General features: G+C 38.4%; 1 protein-coding gene across 3 annotated transcripts in view; it reads left to right on the top strand.

Moving 5' to 3' along the window:
- The window catches only part of LOC124869914 (cadherin-4-like), a 395423-nt gene that overhangs the window by 77694 nt on the left and 292612 nt on the right, over positions 1 to 25117 (top strand). The gene's annotated exons all lie outside the window — the stretch shown is intronic.

The following is a 25117-nucleotide window of genomic DNA, read 5'->3' as shown; positions in this document are numbered from 1 at the left end:
ATCATCTCCACCCTCAAGCAAAGAGGTTGAAATATTATGCATTAGGACTGTTTTTCTGCTGAGGGTACTAGTAGATTTCATCTTATCAAGGGGTAAATGGACAGGGCTATGTACATTAAAATCTTGGACGCATATTCTTTCCTCAGCCAGGAAACTCCAGATTTGTCATGGATGGATCTTCCAGCATGACAATGACTCAAAAGTGGAATGAAGACCCCAGACGTCAATCAGGACATTGTAGCCTTGAGTGTCTAAGCAATACGTGATACATCGTGAAGTTATCACAATAATAATAATAATAAAAATGTTTTATTGAATTTGTACTGCACTTTACATTTTGCAATCTCAAGGTGCTAAAATAGGGAACAAAATGGAAAAATGAGCAAGAACTAAAAGCAGCAAAATTAAAAATACATTTAAACACTATAAAATCAATATCACTGTTTGCAATATGCATTTTACAACGAACTACCTGGACCTTAGGCACCATGCTATCAGTCTCTTTGTGTCTGTAATATATTTGTTGTTCATTGCAGCACAAATAATTTTTAAACTGCAAAGATGTAATAAGGTTGTAAAATCATTTAGAAGTTACAACTGAGTTGTTTTAATGCTAGAACAACAGAGGCCACACTTTTCAATAAAAAATTGCTGTTGAGAGAGAAATAAGGAATTTTATTGTTTTGTTTTCTAGCACCTGAATAATTTACTCACTATCTGGGGTCTATAATAGCTATGAAAGACAACACTTTTAATGATTTGTTTGTTTATCACACTTCAGATCATTATTGAGACATATTATCCCATATTGCATGTTTTCCTAATATTGTGTAGCCCTAGAGACACCCAAAGACTGATAAGAGTTTCCTTTAAGAGGGTTCCTCTTATATTATGTGCAAACCTGATGGGCAGCCACAAAAGATGTCTTAGAGATGTATTAAGCAATACAATGGGTAGTTTTAAGTACTAAATATTTTGAATGTTCTTGCTTGACTATTAACTGAAACATCAATAATTTTAGTCTGTAGTCCAACTTTTCTTACTTGCCTTTATTATGCCACTTTAATCTATTTTCTGTTTTTTATTATGTCTTCGTCATGTAAAGTACTTGGATTGTCTTGGTACTGACATGTACTCAACAAATAGAGTTGCCTTGCTCTGCCTTAAGTTCAATCTATAGCATTTTTTGTTTTTACATTTTGTTATGAGTATTTTACAGATTTTCTTGATATTTTGAATGTCCCATGAAAATTACAGCATTAGAAATATTGACAATTCATTTATTTGTGGGTAAATCTAAACCTACCTCACTAGGGGATCAAATAATTATTTCCCCAACTAAAAATCATTTACACTTTTTGCATTATTTCAGTTCATTCTTTGACATTTTTAAAAGGCAGCTACTTGTTTTTTTTACCCCACAAAGAAAGAGAGGCAGCTGTAATATATGATATAGATAATATTTTCTAATGTGGAGCTTTGTAAATATTTTCACTCATGAACGGCTAACCTTTCAGGATGACCCCGCCAGTGCTCATTTTTTGTCAATTTAATACATTCACACCTGTTGTATATCGTATATGCTATGCTATGTATATAGCTTGTCTCATTCTCATTATAACTAAATATCCACCTTATCTTTTTGTTTTCATTCAATAGCTGTAAAGTATATATTTTTCTTCGCTACAGGGATAGGCTTTGTGATTAAGCCATCTGCAGACTTGTGTATGTGTATGCATATTTGTATAATATATGTGTCTACTTTCTTGGTGCATTTATTTAAGACTGTGTGTATTGGTAAGCCTTCAGTAATCCTATTTATCACCTTGGTATAAGGTAGTCTGGGGATTCACATCCCCATAAAATTTGATGTGTGATGCTTTCAAGCATTTCTTGTTGGTGCATCAGTTTCTTTCAGCAGCCAGAAGCTCATGTTTTCCTAGGGAAACATCAGGCTTAATATCTTTATTTAAGGTGTTTAGATTAAAAGAACAGATCCAACAAATGAGAACCATGAGAATGAGTCAGTATCGGCCTACTGTTTAAATGTTGTGTTCCTTTAAGTGCCATATCAATACGTTTTGAGGTTTATGCAAAAAGATCTAAACAAGTTGAAAATAATATTATGCTGATATATTGCAAAGTTTGTTAAGAATATGCAATTTGTACACTCACTGCCCACATTTTTAGGTACACCTGCTTTATTCTTATTCAACACAAACAGTAAATCAGTCTTCCATTTACATGGAAACTGCATTATTTATTTAGGGATCTACATGTGCTGAAGAATACTTGAAGTTCAAAGCATCAGAATGGATTGGAGAGGAAATGTTTGTGACTTTGAATGTGGTTGTTGGTGCCAGACAAGCTGGTCTGATTGTCTCATAAAATACATTGTCCATCTTCTCAGATTTTCGTGCACAACTCTCTCTTGGGATTATAGAGGCTGGTGTGAAGAAGAAAAAAATAATGAGGGCAAAGCAGTTGTGTGGACAAAAAATGCCTTGTTGTTAGAGGTCTGAGGAGAACAGGCAGACTGGTTTGGCATGTCAGAAAAGTAACAGTAAATCAAATAACCACTCAACACAACAAAGGTATGCAGGACACCATTTCTAAATGTACAACTCGTCAAACCTTGAAACAGATGGGCCAGAGAAGAAGATGACCATATTGGGGGGCTTTCTTGACAGATAAGAACAGGAAACGGAAACTACAACTCACACTGGTTAAGCAGTGATAGATTGGAAAATTGTTGCATTGATCCGGACTTTCTCAATTATTCAGGCTGGTGGTGGTGTAATGTGTGGGGGATAACTTGGCACATTTCAAGCCCCCTGCTGAGCATTGATTAAAAGCCACAGCCTACATAAGGATTATTGCTGACTATGTCCCTCTCATTAAGACTACAGTGTACCCATTTTCTGACAGCTATTTCCAGCATGATAATGCTCCATTTGAAAAAGCAAAAAACATCTTAAATTTATTTTTTGAAAGGACAATCAGTTTACTTTGGTCCATTAACCTCCCCAATCACCACATCTCAATCCAATGCAGCACCCGTTGCATGTGGTAGACCAGGAGATTCACATTGTGGATGTGAAGTCGACAAGTCTGTAGCAACTAAAATTTAAATTTAAATTTCTGAATGTCTCTTGACACCTTTTTTAATTATATCCAGCGATAGATTCAGCCACAGAACTTGCCTGCAGTTCTTAAGACAAAAGGGGTCCAACCTAGTACAAGCAAGGTGTACCTGATGAAGTGGCCAGTGAGAATATTTCAAATGACTGAAACTGTTTTCCTGACAAATATGATATTGATCTTCAATGTGGGAATATGATTACTTTTTTTTTTTTTTTTTTTTAAATCAGCTTTAAAGGTTTTTCGATTATAATATGATGCATTGTTTGGTAAAATTGCTTAGTGAGATTGAACTTGTATATTGGTATGATTTGTATGTTGAGAGTAGGGCCAAAATCCAGAGAGGTGCTTGCAATGAGCTTGGTGGATGTTTACTAATAGAAGAAGAAAACATACAGATCTTGCACAAGGAGAATAGGACAGGGAGCACAGACAGAGTTACATGAAGAACCAGCAAAAAACAATAAAAACCAGTGAGATTATATACTAAGGTGAGAGCTCTTTTTTTATCAACATACCATCTTATTTGTTTACATGGTGGTTTTCTTCAAGTTACAATGTGTTAAATGTAATCCTTTGTCCTTAGGACTTTATGGTTTGCAGAAATGTATTTTGATGTCATGATGATTAGAATTTGTTAGCATTAGATATCAGATAATATACTGAAAATTATGTACTTGTTGCAAAAAATATTTAAATATTAATTTGTATCAATGTTACATACTGTATTTTGGTAGTAGCAGTTTACCTTCTATGGTTTTAACATTACATTTATTTTAACACTACTGTATGATTATTAACGTAATGTATTATAAAAGTTTGTAGTCCTAGTTGGTCAAGGTTGGCAGTGAAAAGGCAGCCTTGTGAGATTAAAAGGTCACAAGTGTATTTGTGCAAGCAGCCTTCTGTCACATGTTCCTTTTCATGATTATTCTTTATTTCTGTATGTTTTTCTTGACTAAAGGAATGCACAATGTAACTCAGACCCATCTGTCTGGTTACGCCAACTAGGCTCTGTCCTAAACTTTATTCCATCTAGAGGTTTTGACTTTGTTTCCCCTTACCTCCTGTTGCTGGAGCAGTGAGCGATGAGGGTCACTTGTCAGGTTAAGTGACTAGCCTCAAAACCCATTGTCCAAGCAGCTATTCACACAGTAACTGCTGTCAAGGGGCAAAACACATCCACAGCTTTCTGAAGTAGTCGAACTCCCCTTATACTCACGTGTGTATTCATCCACACAGATGGGAAGATAAAAGAACAGTATCACCACACCAGTTCAACCAAGGATGGATAGAGATAGATATGTGCATGCACATCGGCACTCAGACAGACACTCACATATATACTAGGTAAGTGAGCTTATCCCCCTGCGGCAGTGGCTGAGATGCTGCTCAGCGATCAGTGAAATGGAGTGTTGCTCAGCTCAGTCTGAGCTTTATTCTCAGGTCTCTCTCCCACAGAGACAGAAACACGTCCACCACCAACACCACGTAGATGCCCATGCTCCTGGGTAAGCGAGTCAAACTCTCTCAGATAACGTTTAAGTTTTGGGGGACGTAGAATTTGTGTTTCATCCATTGTTGTATTTATTTAGTGAACATTTCCTGTTTTGTTTGTGTTCAATTGTATCAGAAAAGATAGATTAAGTACATTTGGAAACAGCCCCTCATGGATTTGACTAAACATATACAGTTAGAGCGTTCACTGGAAAACTACTGCAGTAATTAATATATTATAAATAACTTATTTCAGCAACATGACATTAAACCCTACTAGAAATAAATTCAATCAGTGTAGATTATATTTTATTTCTATTTTAGTTTTATATTTATTTTTATTTTACTATTCCTATTCCTCACCCTGAGTCCATTATACAATTATCCCACTAAAACACCAAGCTGCAAATTCAGGTAATGTGAAGGTTAATTGTTCCCTAAACTGTAGTAAAAAGGATGTCATATAGAAAGGATTATTTTATCAGAGCAATGGAAGGCGAACAGCTACCCAGATGGACGTGACATTTTTGATACTTCTATGCGACTGACAGCCCAATGAAAAATCCAAAATGTTCCTCTGCGGGAACTTGGATTGGACTGATGAGTCACAGTTGATCAGGCTGAAGGACAAAGCTGATACAACTAACATAATTTTGCATAGTAATACAGATACCAGTTTCATTATAGGGCATAGGGGCAAAAAGTAAGTATTTGTGCATTTGCAAACTTTTTATGTTCATTTTAATGTAATGGCTTCTTCCATTCTGAGTGACCATTCAGCTCATGTCAATACAGGCGTGGTTTCAATCACGTTTCTATGCAGGGTATGCACATTTTGGACCAAAACAGACTCATCTTTGGGAGACAGAAGCTGTCTTCATTCTGAATAGCATGGACAATCACATGCGGTTCGTATTTGCATATAAATGTTTAAAGTGGCACCTTCAGGGATCTGGAAATTGTCCCCAGAGATGAACCAGACTTGTAGCCATCAATATTTCTCTTCCTGATATCTTGGCTGATTTATTTGGACTTTCTCTTGACATCACATGAGGCAACAGTGTGTTTGAGATGTTTTAATGTGTATTCACAGATTTGCCTCCAATTAACTCAACGAAGGTGGAGACCTCAGCGGCCCGATCCCCGGATGCTTAGGCTGGCTATAGGGACGTGGAATGTCACCTCGCTGGGGGGGAAGGAGCCTGAGCTTGTGCGGGAGGTCGAGAGATATCGACTAGAAATAGTCGGACTCGCCTCCACGCACAGCGTGGGCTCTGGAACCCATCTCCTTGAGAGGGGTTGGACTCTCTTCTACTCTGGAGTGGCCCACGGGGAGAAGCGGCGGGCTGGTGTGGGTTTGCTTGTTGCCCCCCAGCTCAGCCGTCTCGTGTTGGGGTTTACCCCAGTGGATGAGAGGGTCGTATCCCTGCGCCTTTGGGTTGGGGAGAGGTCTCTGACTATCATTTCAGCCTACGGGCCGAGTGGTAGTGCAGAGTACCCGGCCTTCTTGGCGTCCCTGTCGGGGGTGCTGGATAGTGCCCCTCCCGGGGACTCCATTATTCTGCTGGGGGACTTCAACGCCCACGTGGGAAACGACAGTGACACCTGGAGAGGTGTGATCGGGAGTAATGGCCTCCCCGATCTGAATCCAAGTGGTGTTTTGTTATTGGACTTCTGTGCTAGTCACGGATTGTCCATAACGAACACCATGTTCAAACATAAGGGTGTCCATCAGTGCACTTGGCACCAGGACACCCTAGGCAGGAGGTTGATGATCAACTTTGTTGTCGTATCATCAGACCTTCGGCCACATGTTTTGGACACTTGGGTGAAGAGAGGGGCTGAGCTGTCCACTGATCACCACCTGGTGGTGAGTTGGATCCGCTGGAGGAGGAGAAAGCCGGACAGACTTGGCAGGCCCAAGCGCATAGTGAGGGTCTGCTGGGAACGCCTGGCGGAGCCCTCGGCCAGGGATGTATTCAACTCCCACCTCCGGGAGAGCTTCGACCAGATCCCGGGGGATGTTGGAGACATAGAGTCCGAGTGGACCATGTTCTCCGCATCTGTTGTCGATGCTGCTGCCCGTAGCTGCGGCCGTAAGGTCTGCGGTGCCTGTCGCGGCGGCAATCCCAGAACCCGGTGGTGGACACCGGCAGTAAGGGATGCTGTCAAGCTGAAGAAGGAGTCCTATCGGCTGTGGTTGGCTTGTGGGACTCCTGAGGCAGCTGACGGGTACCGTGAGGCCAAGCGTGCTGCAGCCCGGGCTGTGGCAGAGGCAAAAACTCGGGCCTGGGAGGAGTTCGGTTAGGCCATGGAGAAGGACTACCCGTTGGATTCTCAAACCGATTCTGGCAAACCGTCCGGCGCCTCAGGAGGGGGAAGGAGTGCTTCGCCAACACTGTTTATAGTGGGGGTGGGAGACTGCTGACCTCGACTGAGGACATTATCAGGCGGTGGAAGGAGTACTTCGGGGATCTCCTCAATCCTGCCATCACGCATTCCGTGGTGGAAAAAAAGGCTGGGGACTCGGGGTTGGACTCTTTCATCACCCAGGCTGAAGTCACCGAGGTGGTTAAAAAGCTCAGCGGTGGCAAGGCTTCGGGGATCGACGAGATCCGCCCTCGTACCTCAAGTCTCTGGATGTTGTAGGGCTGTCATGGTTGACACGCCTCTTCAACATTGCGTGGTGGTTGGGGACAGTGCCTCTCGACTGGCAGACTGGGGTGGTGGTCCCTCTTCATAAGAAGAATGAGATCCCGGATACAAGCGGCTGAAATGAGCTTCCTCTGTAGGGTGGCCGGGCACTCCCTTAGAGATAGGGTGAGGAGCACGGCCATCCGGGATGGGCTCGGAGTAGAGCCGCTGCTCCTCCACATCGAGAGGAGCCAGTTGAGGTGGCTCGGGCATCTATACCGGATGCCTCCTGGACGCCTTCCTCGGGAGGTGTTCCAGGCACGTCCCACCGGGAGGAGGTCCAGGGGATGGCCCAGGACACGCTGGAGGGACTATGTCTCACGGCTGGCCTGGGAACGCCTTGGGCTCCCCCTGGAGGAGCTGGAGGAGGTGTCTGGAGAGAGGGACATCTGGGCGTCTCTGCTGAGTCTGCTGCCCCTGCGACCCGGTCCCGGATAAGCGGAAGACGACGAGTACGAGTACGAGTACTGTTAAAGGTGATCCTTAACAGGTGACATTTTAAGATGCAAGGGCCTCAGCTGTCTGCAGCACATATCTGTATCTGTGTGCAGGTGTTTCTTTTGCTGCATGTGTGTGCGTCAGAGAGAGAGAATACATGTGTTGTTGTCAGTATGGGTATCAGCTTGGTCCATAGCAGAGGGCTCTGTCAGTTCTAATCTGGGACAAACCTGGAATGGAAAGGTCAACTCTGCAGTGAGGCTCAGAGATAGAGACACACATGCACGGGACGTACAAATGTGATAAAGACACACAGATAGACACACTGAAAAGCAAGCACACAAAAAAAAAGATATTTATGAGAAACACAGATCATGTGAAAAGGTCAAGATTCACTCCTGGGAATCACAGGTGTATACCACCTACCTGTGCCACATCCATTTTTGTGTCTATGTGGAAGGATGCATGTGTGTATATTTAGTTGAAGCTATGGTTTCTTCTGCTTTTTGGGAGCTGTGTGTGATATTCCTCATGGGAGGCAGAAAAGACAATGTAACGGGGAAGTAAAGAGTGAGAGGAAAGCTGAGGAGCGGGAGAATAGAAGAAGTAGAGAGCCAGGAGAATTGAGTGTGAATTTCCTTAAAGTGGTCCATTTGGTGAGTCATTATTTTCACTATAGCTACAAAGAACATTTAGTCTCCCAAAGGAGTCTCTCGTTCCTTGTTGCTTGTTTGTCTTCCTCCCTTTCTTCCTGAATGCCTGTTAGTGTCTATCATTTCTTTAATTTTCAGAGGGCTCTTCAACAATTTGAGCAAAGTGAAGGCCTTTAATTGTTTGAGTTTTACCTCAGTTTTTACCTCAGCCCCTCCAGTTGATGTAATCAAAATCTATTGTACAGGGAAACAAATATTTCATATTCTCCTCATGATCTATTTTGTACTTACTCCTGTAATGTCTGCCTATCTAAACTGACAGAATAAATAGATACATTTCAGCAATCAGAATCAGATTTATTTGCCAAGATTTATTTGTTTGTGTACAGAGACAAGGAATTGGCTTCGATTTGTCTTTGCTCTTAGTGAGGATATTTTTTTTCAGAAATACAAAAGGGAAATAAACATATATATTTTATATATATATATATATATATATATTTACAGAAAGAAAGACATGGTTGCATTGTGTAAATAAGTATGATTTTGATTAAGACACTGACTGTTAAGTGTTCATTGGAGAGACAGCCTGTAAAGAAAAACTGTCCATGTGGCAACTGTCAGTCAGTCATTTTCTATACCACTTCCTTCATAGTGGGTCGTGGGAAAGCTGGTGCCTACCTCCAGCTGTGGCGGGAGGCAGGGTACACCCTGGACAGGTCGTCAGTCCATCGCAGGCCAGCAATTTTAGTGGACCAGCCGATGCCCCTCCTGTGTGTATGCAGACTCGTCATTGTCCTCAATCACACAAATAACATCTGCAAACTTCAGGGGTTTTATACAGACGGGTCCACTGAGGTGCAGTCATTTGTGTACAGGGAAAAGAGGAGTGGTGAGAGACAGACCCCTGGGGCACACAGGTGCTGATGGCTCTTGTGCGGAAGAAGATGCTCCCCAGTCTCACCTGTTGCTGCTGGTTGGTCAGGAAGCTGGTGATCCACGGACAGATTTATACTACAAATGTATAAATTTACAGATTTATTTTATTGCTTATGTGTTTTAGTTAGCAATAAAACAAATCTGTAAATCTGAAAAAAATATTCATACTTCTTGAACCAATAACTTCAGTGTATTTGTATCAGGTTTTTGTGACAGACTAAAGTAGTACATAACTGTGAAGTGAAAGGAAACAGATAGTGTGTCATGCATTTATATTCACCCTCCTTGAGTCCACACTCAGTTATAGGTACAAGTATTTTTTTTAATGTCTCTACCAGCTTTGCACATGTAGAAAATATGAAAAATGCCCATTCAAAAATATTTTGCTGTTGTTTTTTAAATGAACTATATAAAAAATTGACTTTGAAATGAGAATTGTGAACATCATTTCACAATTGGATTCAGGCCCGGACTCTGGGTCGTTCTTATAGATAAAGATGTTTTTATGTAAACCATTCTGATGTAGCTCTGGCTGTATGTTTAGGGTTGTTATACGGCTGGTAAGTGACCCCCCCAGCCTAAGATTTTTTTTTCCAAGATTCTCCTGTATTTAGCTCCATCCATCTTCCCATCAACTCTGATCACCTTCCCTGATTCTGACGCCATTGCATGTTCGGGGTGAGATATAGTGTTTGTTGTCCTCCATTGGCTTATAGGACAAAAAAGTTCAAGCGTCATCTAAACAGAGCATCTTTTGCACATGTTTGTTGTGTTCCTTGGACTTAAAACTTAAAATTAGATTTATTTTAAATAATTGCTTTATTCTTGCCACTCTTCTATAAAAGCCAGATATGAGGTGCATGAATAATGGTTGTCATGTTAGCTTCTTCTCCCATCTCTCCTGAGCTGTGGATCTCTGCAGTACCTTTAGAGTTACCATAGGCCTCTTGCTGCCGCTCTGGTAAATGATCTTCACTGCCAGTGTAGGTGGATGTCTATGTCTGAGTAGCTATGGTGTTGTGGTGTTCCGCATTCCATTTTAAATTGTAGTGAACAGTGTAACATAAAATGTTTAAAGCTTTGGAGATTGTTTTTTAAGTCTCTATATGTTTTAAACTTTTACTCAAGTTTATTCCTAATCTATTTGGTATATTCTCTAGTCTTCATGTGAGGGTCTAAATGTTCTTTAACAAATTTCTGAAGCCTCTATACAACAGCTGTTCTCAACTGAGATTAATTTACAGAAAGGGGGGAATAATTTATTAATTAGGTGACATCTGAATGCAAATGATTGGATTTGATTTTGATAAGCTCTGTCAAAGTGAAGGTGATGGTATGTATGGCAGACACTTAAAATTTGTCTTTGTAAAAAAGTTTCAATCTCTTTCTTTTGGTTCACATTTATTCAATATTTTGTGTTGATCGGACAAAAAAAACGAGAAGATATAATGACATTTTGGTTTTGAGTAGACAATATGGGCACCATATCTATATTTTTTTCCTCTCAGTGGGATCCAGTCACATTTTTACAATTAGCTTAGTGTGATAAATAAGAAAGCAGAGAGAACAAACCTCGCTGTCACTACTTATATGCATCTGTGGGGGCGTGTCAAGGCCAGCAGAGTTTTTTTTTTTCACACTGATGCACATTCGGTTACACATAATAAGAAACACACACACAGCAACACACAAACTGCCACCTCCCACCCGTTCACTTTCTTGGAAGGTTACAGTGCGGCGTAATATTTCAATCTGCAGAAACAAACGCCTTCGCTCCCTCTGGATTTTAAGATAAGCAGATTGGTCTGTTTTCTGAAGTAGACAAAAGAATCACAATCCACACAGAGGTTTAGAATAGAGCACCACTGCAATGGTAAAAAGGAAATCAAGCTTGGGAGGGACTCCAAAGCCTACCTGTTATGCCAGAAAATGTCACTTCCAATATAAGTGAAAAAGACATGCACATTTTTATCCAGGTGCTTTTGTCATTAGGATTACGTCTGGATATCCTGCCACGTGACTCTCCATGTGACTGTGCCTCACAAGCTGCTTTTTTCATTTTTGCTTCCTTTAGTTCTTTGTTCATATTTCAAATTCTAGCACACCTACCTCTTTTTTAAGAGTGAAAGACATTAGTTTATCCCCCACTGTATTTGTTGCATGACAAACGTTTAATTTCTAGGATCACTCCGGTGTCAGATGTGTTTTGTTCCTCTGCTCCTTTTTGTCTCTATTCATCTTGGAGAACAAGGAATAAGTTCAGCAGACTGCATGGCTCCACCAAAAGCTTGAAATGCTAATCAGAATTGATCTGAATAGGGATGTAAAAAATGGGGTGATTGCTGTCACAGTGCTCAGTGTGGGGCTGATTCAGAGCACCATAAATATTAATGGTACATGCCTATCAGAGATGGCATGGCACTGACATTCCCATAATTACCTGCTGAGAGGCACGCATGACAACCTGTGCAAGTGATTGGTTCAAACACTTGCAGACAGACACACACAAAGCTCCAAACAAATGCGAGACTTAATTGAAAATGTAAACAGCGCTGGTGATGTGTGCTGTGACATAGTTGATTAGGCAGCACACTCTCACCTGGTTGAGTTTTATTAGAGAACTAATGTAAGATGTCCAGCTTCTTATTGGCACAGCTGGAAACGCCAATATTGTCAAAACACACCCGCATACAAATAAATGCACAAAACAATTGCCTTTTCTAAATTCCTTTTCATTTACTGTTAGTGTTACCTGTACGACTTATTTGTGTACTAATCACTTGTTTCATTTCCAGGCGTCCACTTGTTGTCAGTTGTTGATATTTCAAGACTAAATAACTTATTTAAATGTCCAAAAATCAACCTTAGCAGCCACTGGGTGTCACACTAGAGAAGCAAACCTTGAGATAAAACAAAATAAATGGGCTTATATTAAAATTTAGCCCATAAGGCAGTTCAAATTACTTACATTTAACTTAAATTGCTTAAAATTAAATAAAAAAACGTTCATGATCTCTGCTTCTATTTGTATAGGAGCTGTTTTATTCGATTAGAGAAAAACAAGTTTTTTTCTCTCCATACCAAATAGGAACAACTCACGTGAATTGTTATAAACACATGAGAATGACTGCTTCAACATAGAACCCATTAGCTGGGATTATGAGATACACAAAGGTTCTTGAGTATAAAAAGCATTAAATAGCTGTATATAGTAAATTCCTATAGCAAACAGTTGTTTGCTTCCATGTATATTCACAGCAGTGGAGGGAAAAAAACCAAAACACTTTTATCATGTGGGATATGTAACCTAGACCCAATGTTTTATTTCCTGCACTCATGTTTAAATACATGTTAGATATCTTTTATTACTACTGATTAGTGAGGAGTAATTAATAGTCAATAGGGGCACCTGCTAGTAATTTCAACCGTCGTCTAAAGAGATGTACTGATCAGGCTTTTCCTGACTGTTTTCTTTAAGGTCTACAAGCCCAACTTGATTTTACCCATTTCCGATTTCTTTTTTCTAAGGCACATTAGCAGGAATTTCTTTGATAGAGGTAGCAGTTTCGAATTTAATAGAAAATTAGGGATTTACTAGATCATCCCCATTCATGCATCAAAGCAGGTATCTGTATGCTTTATCTGATTTCTGTTTAACTAAAGTCAAGCCGAAAATGATTCATACCATACCCCTGGCAGATTTCAACTTTAAACAATTTTATTCAACTAAGAAGTTGTTTCCGATAGGAACTGAGACAGGTATTTAAAAAGAAAAATGTTAAAGGAGTATTAATTTTGATTCAAGTTGTGACTATGGCTGGGCTACTTGAAAACATTAATATTGTTTCCAGTTAGAAGAAACATGATGGTAAAATTCAACGATTATTTTAAACCTAAATCTGATGGGGGTATAAATAATTGTAGGCTCAAATGTAAACAAATAAGAAGCACATAACAATGCATGCTGTTGGATGTGGTGTTTATAGACATAGGATGGTGACCATTTATTTTCTCATCCTTTTAATAAATAATAATAAAAAAAACTCCATACACCAAAGTCACTCTGGTCATTTCAGCCCTGCCTAGGTAAGGAAGACTGAAACCTGAAAACAACTTAACAGGACATATAAATTGCAACATCAAGAAATGGGACAATAACTATCTGAAGACAGATATCCCATAATCCAATGAAACACTTGGATGAAAAAATAAGAAACAATACATTTTTTTTTTGTTTACCACAGTAGACAAGGCTGAGATTCATAACATTGATTTAATTTAGAAAAAACTCTCTTCCAAATACTGGCACCATTATTTTGAACGTACTCAAATGCACCCATTTCCATGAAGGATGTGAAAATGGACTCATTCCTTATATCTGGAAGAGTTTCTCAATGATTGTACCACAGGCAAGCAACAACTCCTTCACCCCTGGACATGAACAAGCTGCCGACACCCACTTTTTCCCTTTGAAGGATGCATTGACTAAACAAGGCACGTCTGTATTGATATATATACTTGGCAATCTGCAGACAGGTTCCGCAGAACATCCAGGGCCGTGCAAAGATCAATGGTTCCCACAGTCGCCTGCTACTGACTGCTCCTTGCACAGAGCATTGGATCCTGATTATACCTTCATTTTAAGCTCTGTCCGTATTATTAATTAAGATACAGCATCATAATTTAATGCCTCCTGGGATTAGACCTCATTGTCCATAGTTCACCTCACCATTAGCAGCAGGATTTTCTGCTTTCTGGCAATGACTTTCAAACTAATTTTAAAATCAGTAATTAAGGTCTTTTTCCTCATATCCACATATTAACCAAGCATAAGTGCTGAGTTTCACAACCTTAAAGCAAGAATGAAGCATTTTGATTCTGTACCAGATGTTGGGACCCACAGCCATGGATTTCAACATTAAACTCTGGTACGAACTCTTCTGGAACTTTTCAAAATAAAGTGCATTAACCTTCTTCCGGCACAGCCAGGAAATGGGATAACTGCGGACTTCCTGTGACGCCACTACCCAAATAAAAGCACAGCTGTTGCTACATCCGCCCTCTTTCCACACGGCCTCTAGTGGGACCAGTCAGGGGAGGCCCAGCGCGCTGATGTCTCTTTGCTGGCAAAAGACATAAACTCTTCAAACTGGATCCAAGAGTGTCATACGATCATCGATCATATGCAAAGATAATTACGAATGAAATACTGTCTGTGTATCCGGTATTTTCATTCATGAACGGGGAAATTAAGGTGTAAGAGTTGATTACGTTTTCCTCTGAGGCCTGTGAAGCAAATTGTCCCAGAGAAGTTCCCCACAAAGAAGCGCAGTCTCTCAGTCTGGTAGGAAGACAACAGAGACCCCATCACCATGCAGTGGCGTTGGCGGACAACGAGCCATTCTTCATCCACAGCTGGAGGTTAGCGGGAAGCTAACCCTTTTGTTCACAGAACGAACGCACCTTCTGATCGGGAGAAGCTGAGGTTAGCGGGAAGCTAACCCTTTGTACACTGTGGATACCTTCTTCAAACTTCATCGTCTTTTGGACAACATTCCTCACCACGGTTCATGACGTTAGGTGTTTTGGGCAGAGACCGATTTAGAATGAAATGATCTAAACGTTTTTCATTTTATGAAGATTTGTTTGTGTTGAACTCAGCTATCTTGGTGCTAGCAGGCTATCTGCAGCACACGTGTTCAGGTTGTGTTCTTTGTGTGTTTTTAAAGTTAAGACAAACTTTACTTGAAGGGTGATTTTAAACAGAAAATTGATCATAACACGCCGTCCGCGCTTATGCATTTTAACCCTTTTATTAACAGTATTTTAAAGGTATGTGTTGATTCTGGTGCTAAGTTATTAGCTTCTTTTGTTAGCTCAAATGCTAACCGGTAAGAACATGTGCTTGCTACTAAAGAGCATTTGACAGAAAGGTTGTTAGTTTTCAAGCTAGTGAATAATAGTCCCTGAACATCATTTACTAGATTTGATAACTAAGTAAACAACATTAAGCCCCGTTTCTCCAGAAAGATTTGGCTCTTTTCCAAAATACTCCCTTAATAATATTTCTTCAAATATTATTTCAATAAATAAAGGCAGCTAATTAAACACCGTTGAGAAATGGTTATCCAGAAGCTTGGCTTTATTCAGCAGATCATTATTTAAAACATTATTTTATTAAAATAATATTTTATCTGAATTTCATTGTGAATGGTTGTCTAAACATTTGCTGATTATTGCTTAAGTTGGTTCCAAGACTAACTTAACTTCACTTCCAGATTCTTCAAGATAATCCTTGGTTCTCAAACATAAATAACATTGCATGGTAATGTTGCATCACTCCTTCAGTCATGGTTTTCAACCATCTTTAATCAACTTGTTTAAATTCTACATAACCCATTAGTCTTCGTAATTCTTTAATTCTGCTTGGTAGTTTAGTTGGATTGTTTTAGCATAGTAAAGCGTTTGTTGATTGAAATATGTTTGACTTTGAGTTGACTTATTTTTGTTAATAAATTCTTGTATTTTAAGAAATTGTGTGAATTCCTTCCATGTGTGTGCAGAGTTTATGCTGTTCAATAATGTCAGAGCTTGGCTCACTCCTTTCTATTTTGTCCTAATGCCATCGCCTTACTGGGCTGGTATTCACAGGACAACCCTTAACAGATTAAAATATTATTTGATAAAATATTAATATTAAATATTAAATCATATTCTCAGATTAATAATTCCAACACAGATTAAAGAAAAAACTACTTCTGACAGCTGACATGTTGTTTTGTTCCTCTGATTCACGGCCATGACTTGAGAGAAGGTGTACACAAATAATTTGACAAGCAGAGCAGTGAGATAACTTTTATGTGACTCTGCTTAGCTGACATGATGTTTCAGATCTGTCAGGGCTTGTATTTCAGCACAGAAAATCTCATTCAATTTGGCAGAGAGTAATCCAATCAGCTGAAGTCGTAGCTGTAAATGAGCCACAGAGGAGAACGTTTCTGTTTTCACTAGATAGTTCCCCGAGTGGCTGCTATGTCGCCTGCCACAGTAGAGAAAGGATGTATGTGACTCTTAGTTTCTTTGCTTCTCTTCAACATGTCAGCCCAGTCTGCACTAATGAGGAGAGGGAAGACTAATTGAAACTTAAACACTTAGTTCTGATGCTTATTCCTACTTTCATTTACACTGCTTCTTCAGCTGTCAGAGACTGGTTAAACTCAGGCTTCTAGAGAGACCCATTTGGTACATACTGTTGTATTGGCCTTTTTGTCTCTTAGTTATCTTCTTCCCTGATCATCTTTATGGCCTGTAGCTCCATCTTCTTCATGAAGCAAGGCCTAATAGCTATTACGCTATTAGTGTTTAAATGGTTTATTTGTACTGAATGGGGCTGATTTAAATATACAAGCATGCTTTGCATTCTTCATCAAAACTCATATTGGCTTAAACAACTCAACCATTGCTGCTATTTTACTTGCTTTCTTTTTGTTTGTGGAATTTTCCGCTATAGAGCTGCTGGTGTTGGAATCTCAGTCCTGGCAGTGCTTTCTGCAGTTTGCAAGAAAGCCAAAGTTCTCAATAAAAAAAAAACAAAGAAAAAACCAACATTTTCAATAAAATAAAGCCTACTGATGATAAACCAAGCATGGTAATTTCTTAGCAGCTCCGTCTTGTTTTGAGCAACTTAAATTTTCTGTGACTCTTTGAAGGCTTTTCTAAGGGGGCTTAACCTCTGCTGTAGGAGACAAATAGGAGCCGCTACAAATAAAACACAGCTAGAAACTGAAGTGAAAGCTTGTACTTTTATGTTCCAAATTTTCCTTGTCTTCTATTTCTGGTTGTTACCCTTCATTATAACTATGATGTGATAAAGAGGCGTATTTCTTTTGCCACTCTTCAAAATGAGAAAGACAAAAGAACATGCTGTTGAAGTAAGCCAAATGTGTGTCGATATTCATTATTTTTAATTTGTCCAATTAAAGCTGCATATTATACAACTCTAATTGCACACGTTGACCTCATAAAATGAGGAATGTACTTCCTTCATCATCTTCTTTTTGTACCAGTTGTTTAATACAGATTTATTTTTCTTACAAGCATTCTCTACTATTTAATTGCACAGCACCAGTTTTACAAGCTTTCCTTTTCAATTGTGTTCATGCTTGTAGCATTAAATAGTTAGATGCAATGTCCAAAATTGAGAAATGAGTAAAAGATGGTGAAAGTAAAAAGTTAGCAGAAGACAGCTGAGAACGCAGCTGAAATCTAATCAGGAGTAAATAATGTTACGTTTGGAAGGCCAAACCCGGGTATCAATGCAAAGCACAATGACCACCCAAAAGTAATAGCAAAGTTTTCAGCTCAAATTTGAGTTCATCAAGGGAAGATGTATATGATTTATTCAATGAAGAGGAGTTGCTTTGTAAATGCAGAAGCTTGCAGACTTAACAAACCAGCTCTATACAGAGAGATTCAAAAGCCCTGTATAATGCCACTCTCGTTTAATAAAAAAGAAATGGTGAATAATCATTAGCAAAAGAAACTGTAAATCAGACCTCTAAAAATCTGACTGTATTGAGGTATTGGTTGCAGTAGCGATATAACTACTGGTAATAGCTACAAGGATTACTAGAACAACACCTATGCAACATTTCATTTGGCAACAAAAATTATCTTCAAACTAATGCTAAACATGCTGTGGACAAAAAGGAAGTAAATATAACGAAAAGGCAAAGTCAACAATCAAATGTTTCCTTTTTAATTTGGCGCGCATAGAAAAAAGACAAGTCAATTCAGCTAATAAATGTAGACAAAGGGTAAAAACAGGTAAAATAAATTATTTTCCTACCCCATACAGGCTCACAAACAACACCCTTAATTGGTTTGTATTCCCATAAATCCAAGATTCCATTTTTTTTTTTACAATCCTGAAGAAAACAATGTTTCTAATTCTGTCTTCAGTTAGATATATTAAGCAATTCGAGGCGACACAGAAGCTTGTGGGAGATATCTCTCTATTCTGCTGGTCCTTTATTGAAAGCTCCCTCTCCAGAACACCATACAGCACAAAAGGTCCCTACCCTCAGATTGCCTCATACTACACCAGTGAGCTGGTTTTTATGGTTAAAGAGACATCTGACCTGTTCACATGTTCTTTTGAGCTCACCCAAGTTTTCTTTGCAGATTATCTTTCTGTAGGTGAAGTGTTCACTGTATCCTTTTTCTGAGTCATCAAAAAGTGGCCATACATCCATTTGAAATTGTCCCATGAGAAAGCTTCTTTTGTCTCTCAAGATAATAATCCCTTTTCTAAAGTCCTAGAGTGACAGACTTCAAGGCTATGCCGTTACATGCGCTGTGTCATCAGTAAAAATGCTTTCTATTTTAGAGAGCGGGACTCAAAAGGCTCTTTTCATGTTGAAAAAGTACATGTTTAAATTAGGTATTAACTTTAAATAAACAAAACAATTAAAAGGCTGATTGGGATTTATTTAATTTTTTTACTGAAAAGATCTAAAGCTCTAGACTTATCCTTTAAAATGAAAACCCCAGAGAGTGTATTGTCCTTGAAGCAGCAGTGTAAATGGCAAGACTATTCATTTGGGAGCCAGAACCAGCTTGCAAAAGAACCTAAGTTCAACCATACCTGTAGTTTAATACAATGGTCAAGCTGGATAGGATAACGCTTGGTTGAAATTATAAGCAACAGAAAAAGGGGAACCGCTAATTCTGAAAAATATCTGCAAGTTGGAGGCCAGGCAAGCTTTGATAAAGAGAGAATTCTTTGTGTCCAGAGGGTCATCTTTTTAGTAATGACAGATGAGGCTAGACTCCTCTCTTTCCCCACTCACTGCATTCTGATGTTAATGGCCTGTGATGCTTTGATAGACAGAAACATGTCCAGAGATAAATCATCCAGAGGTCATCGGTGAAGCTGTCACTCATTGGTTCTGACAACGGCCTGTTGGTTCTTCTCCAATTCCCTGTCTCATTCTTTAGCTGTCTGTCCATGTTGTTCCTCCTCTTCTTGTGTCAGCATTATCTGCTGTCCGTGTCTATCTGTGGCACCCATCCCTGCATAGAAAACTATTCAAAACCGTGCTAAGCTCACCTGCCATACGCTGCTACATCAGAATGCATTTTCTAATGTAATGGAAACATTAAACACATTGTACACTCTGTCCATCAAAATCGCTATCTTGGCTTTGGTACAGAAGAATTAATTATTAACATACATTAAATATTGTAAAGCAGTCAACACACATAACAATGCACACAAGCTTACAAACAACACAGCTTTCCATGACAATCACATCTCATAAAATAGATTTCCTGTAATTACTGCTGCCATTGCACGTTGCTTTTCTCTTTATTTTATCTTGGCTGTTGTAGGTTTAAGTGGCTGTTCTCTGGAACAAGACAAGCAGCGCTCCATAATGAAGTGTTTAATATTTAATGCCATTGGATTTTCAGATCTAATGAAAGCTACATGTGTGCCTCCATTAGCCTGCTGTCCAGGCTTCAAACTACCAATACATGCCTATGAAATGTAAATTATAGCTTTTCCATTGCCAGCTTAATGAACATACCAAAAATCTGCTGTGAAAGAGAAAAATTATATGTAGCAAATGCTGGAATTAAAGAAAAAAAATACTGGGTCAGTATGAAATTCATAGTATGATGACCTTGAATAAAAATAGCTGGTGTAATCATGCAGCAGTAGTTTCTAAATGACTAGTAAATCATGATAGTTATACTGTAAAACATTTTCTGTTTCTCTAAAGATTAGAAATGTCAAATGGATTATTGGCATACAGCACATGAATGCATTGGGCAACTACACATATATAGAGTATCTAACATTTGAGATACATTTGTCCAGCTTTTACTGGCCCAAATAAAATTTATATTTTCTGGGACACACCAATCATAGTTCAGAATCAATCAGGGAAAATTTAGAGTAGAATTCAGTTTCGATCTCTGAACTAAAAATTTAATTCAGTCAAAACGGTTTATTGTTTTTATTGAGCAAAATAGTATCTGTCTTTGCAGTTATGTTCTTTTATAGAGTCTAATTTTGAATATAACAGGCTCATATTAACTGCTTAATTATTTGGGCTACTTGCTTGGTTAGCCATCCTGCAGTCAGCTGCTCAACGGACATGTTGCCTTTAGCTTACCGACTGGTTAAAAACGTTAACGGTATAATGGGTGGGCACTCCTTTTTTCCACGTCATAATGTACAGTTGTTTTTACAAATGAAAATATTTTCAGTGTGGGAACCCTCTTTCAGCCATATTTCTGCCAGAGTGTGTGCAGCAATAGGTGGGGGAGGGAACTGGCACATTGTCTAAACTCTGTATTGTCGAAGATACCTCCAGTCATTTTACCACTTCCATTGATATTATGTTAAAGTTTAGGAACTGTATGAATTAAAATGTTCGCAGTTTTTAAACAGTAACTTCTAAAAACCTTGAAATACTCTGAAACTTGTAAACTGACCATGTCTGTTTCTGAGTTACATAAATTGTTCACGTTGGACCATCGTCTACTGCTACACCTCCCAGCATGATTTGCAAATGCATTGCAGCCCAATGGTTCCACAGCTCAACAGGCGTCGCAGCTCTGACGTCACCAGAGTTATAAAACCCGCGAAAAGCAAACTTTCATTGCCGTTTCCAGTGTGTCTCACGGGATGATGCAACAGAGAGGCATATCTGGAGAGAGAGAAGCTCGCAGGCAGGTTAACTTTTTCTCCATACGGTCATTCCTGGAAGAGCTTGAAAGCTGAAATTTTGTCTGATAGAAGAAGGTCAGAAGATTCATAAATCAATCAAAGACCCCGCCGACGCTCCGGCGCAGGTGAAAGCCCCACAGAGAAGTTTTTCTCCATGTGTTGTTCAGTCCACTACAATGGTTCCTCATATTGTCCCCGTTCTGGACGGAGGAGAAGCTGACCATTTTGAGTAATCACGGACACATGATGCGCCAGCCCCCTCGTTTTTCTTCAGACTAACTATAAGCTGGAGAAAAGAGGAAATCCACATCAGAGTAATTTTGTTCTTTTTTCCTATAAAATCGGATAGATTTAGAGGTCTGGGCAGGGTGAAGCATAGTTAAGGTGATTTAGAATCACGCGGCCCCACCGTTCTACCAACTGATAGCCGCTATCGAGACATGGAGGGCTTCACTTTCCACGTAAACCCAAATTGCACATCTTGTCCTTAAATTGCTGGTTTGATCTTCATAGACAGTCAATGCGCATATATTTTCTTTTTATTATTAGTTTTTGGTTGTCATTTTACTCTTTTTGTAGAACACTGCATGTTTAGTTACATGAAGGTTTTTGGACCAGAAGAGTAATTATATCAGGGCTATATTGTTTTAATAAAGGTTCACATATATAAAGAGAAGCGTTTGTGTTTATTTCGTGCAAGAGTGATTTATCTGTCAAAATAAGGTCAAAGTTCCCCCACCATTCGGTGGAGCAGCTGATTAAACAGTGACATTTAGCGTGGTTTTGGTTAATAATTATCAATTATTAATGATAATTAACTAATTGTAATTATTGTGCTTTGAGCCCATAATCACCACACCAGAGTACATCTCTGATTTCTATTTGTAAGTAATGATTTTTGGTTAAGAAAATTATTTTTTCTGAATTATGATTTTTAATTCTAATTTTGATAAATATTCATTAATCAATAATCATAATCCTTACACACATTAGTGCTTTTTGTTAGTTATAGGTGGCAGAACTGCACCAAGTTACAAATATTTAGTTGGAGATTGTCTTTATTGAGTTCCAGATTTTATTGTTACTGATTCTTTTTTTAGATTTTTGTACAGATAGGAAAATATATTTGAGGAGTCTTAAACCTCTGCCATTTACTTGCATGCAGGTGGTTGCTCATAAAAGAGTATTTGAATGAGAAATCAAGGGAGAGGGAACAAATAGTGAAAGAAAGTTAGTCAATGACTCTGGTATGTAATGTTGCTAACATTCTGCTGACAGTTCAAATTTCAGAACACAATAATTCAGCTGGATATATTTTACAAAATAAAATACAAATTGTCTTTTTCTTTATAAATGTAACATTGTGTAACATATTTGTTTTTTGTTTTACATGCTTTCCATCATTCTTCTTGAAAACCAGGTAAGAATATTTCTATTTTTACATTCTTTCTTCTTCCCATCTTCCGTAATTGTCACTTGTTTTACCCCTCTCTTTCTGTGTTCTACATCATCTATATAACCCAGAGGAAATGACAAAGAAAGTAAGAGTCAGCAAATGTCAGTGATAACAGCAGTGTAAACAGTGCCATTGATTCTATACTGAGCAGGACATTGTAGCTCATTTCATCGTATTTATGGTGGGTGAAATGCGTAATAGATGAGCTGCTGCTTAAACGTGCTTCAGTTTGTTTTTTATTTCTGTCTGTGCTATAACAGAAAGGTTTTCTAGGTAATCCAAGGGAAAAACACTTTATTTTAGTATATTTTATAAAACTATTAGATAACTACACTTAGTTTGCAATCACAAGCTTATTGAACACTCTACAAATTCAATTTTTGGAGCACTGGCAGGCAGCATTCTCACTCATATGCAATGTAATATGTGTTGTATGAGAATAACTTACAGTCTGAAGACTTCCAAATAATTAATTAGTTATATAGTCATAGTGAAAAGTGCAGACCTTTTACATTCTGAGACTTTTTTTGTTTAGTACATATATTCAGTTTTTCCACACACTTCTCTGTTTTGGCCTCTTCTTTGTTTATTATATAGTCACATGGGGGAGTATGTGGTGTGTGGTTTTGTACTCTTAAGACTAGCTAAAAGTATTTTTAAAATGAAAAAAAAAAGTATTATTACAATAAAACTATAATAAATAACAGAAGGCAAATTTCTTTTCTGTTACTGGAATGCTGACATGTCTGGTTTTATTCTTACAAAATCAGACTCCTAGATGTAGACAAAATGTAATTGTACTCATGGTGCATGCTGTTGATAAGAACTGAAAGCATGCATATGAACTTGCAAGGTGAATAATTTATTGATCGGACCAAACACATGAGGCAAGTCTTTATTTTGTGAGATTAATAAAATCAAACATTGACATCTGTGCCAATTAATAAAATCTGCAAATATTATCTGGCTATATTACACTCAAGGTACAAGAGCATATTATTGCAGGTGAAAGCCAGCTGTGTCTGTTTTTCTACAATGGACCAAAGATTCTGTAGATATGATCAGATCTGTACAACTAGAATATTAAGAAGCAAGGTTTTAATTTGAAGATGCTGACTGTAAAGTTTCATTATATTTGATAGGTAAAAAGCTCATTCCCTTCAATTCTATTTAAATTACAATGTTGAAACTAGCTATTGCTAGACCAATATTTTAAAATGGTTAGAGGTTAGAAAGCCTACCCAGTATAACCCTGTTGAACTTAGTCATTAGTTGTAACAAGTGGCATTACAAAACATTTCAAATAGCTTTATATTAGTCAATTATTTTACATCATGGAGCACACTCTGAGCCTGGAAAATTCTATTGTACCATATTTCTAGTATTATTGGTGCGTCACTAATCTTGTTTAAAGATAGTGCTACACATAGCTAGAGATGCTCAGATTTCTTTGGTAATTTCTATACTCATCTTTTGGAACGTTTTGTTCTGATTTTGATTGCTAAAAACATAAAATATAATCAGATATAAGAAAATCATATAAGACATGTTTCTAGCCTTCTTGCCATGAGTGGTTAATAACTATTTCTTGAGGTGCTGCTCTCTCACAAGGTGTGTGAGAGAGCCGTTGCTATAAAATCAGGTACATTGTAAAAACTAAAGTATGGTGGTGATATTTTAAAGTTTCTTTCGTATGTTACATTAGGGGTTGGCCTAGATAGCATCAGTAAAACAATTATCTTTATGAGTATTCCCTAGAGCAGAGATTTTGTTCTGTTAGGCATTGAACATTTCCAAATCCAGCATGTTCAGTCAAACACTATAGTAGAAAGCTCAAAAAAGATAAACCAGTGCAACTTTGTTCCAAGTATCTGCTGAAAGTCTTGCTCTCTCTTGCTCCCTCACAGCTGAAATAAAACAGAAACATACCCTGACATTACGTAAAAACTACTTGCCTTTTAAACAGCTTTCTACATCTCTGTGCTTCCTGACTTGATTTCAAACATCTCATTGATACTGAACATTTTGAGTCTTCTCTCAGTAATGTATACAATAAAGTCAAGTCAAGTTTATTTATATAGCGCTTTTCAGCAACAAGGCACTCAAAGCGCTGTACATGAGGAAAAACATTACAATGATACAGAAAATCAAAAACAAAGAATACAACAAAGTCTTCTAAAACTAAACATGGGCTCTGTCCTTTTTGCTTGATTGTTAAGGGACCATTTCCCTCACTTGACATTGCATTGTTTTGTTATCAAGTTGTGTAAATATTTTAATAAGTATTTTAGTCTCGATTCTTTTTCTTTTCATAAGAGTTCTGCAAGCATAGGTTTGCAGAGTTCTGCCTCAGGCCAGCACTAAAGGTAAAATTGCAACATCAGCCCCCCTGTCAAGCTGTTGGTTAGCCATATGGCAATAATAACATATGAAACAGAGAGTACTTTCTGAACTGTTTTAGACTCTGAGAGAGAAATGTAAGCAAGGGAGCCTTTCATATGACTTAAAACAGTAAGCTTCTGTATTGTTGAGGTTGTTTTTATACTGCAAGAATTAATGCTA

This window comes from Girardinichthys multiradiatus, chromosome 1, assembly GCF_021462225.1.
Source record: "Girardinichthys multiradiatus isolate DD_20200921_A chromosome 1, DD_fGirMul_XY1, whole genome shotgun sequence".
Classification (NCBI taxonomy): Eukaryota; Metazoa; Chordata; class Actinopteri; order Cyprinodontiformes; family Goodeidae; genus Girardinichthys; species Girardinichthys multiradiatus.
Note: the sequence above shows the minus strand (reverse complement) of the source record. Positions and strands in the feature narration are given on the sequence as shown.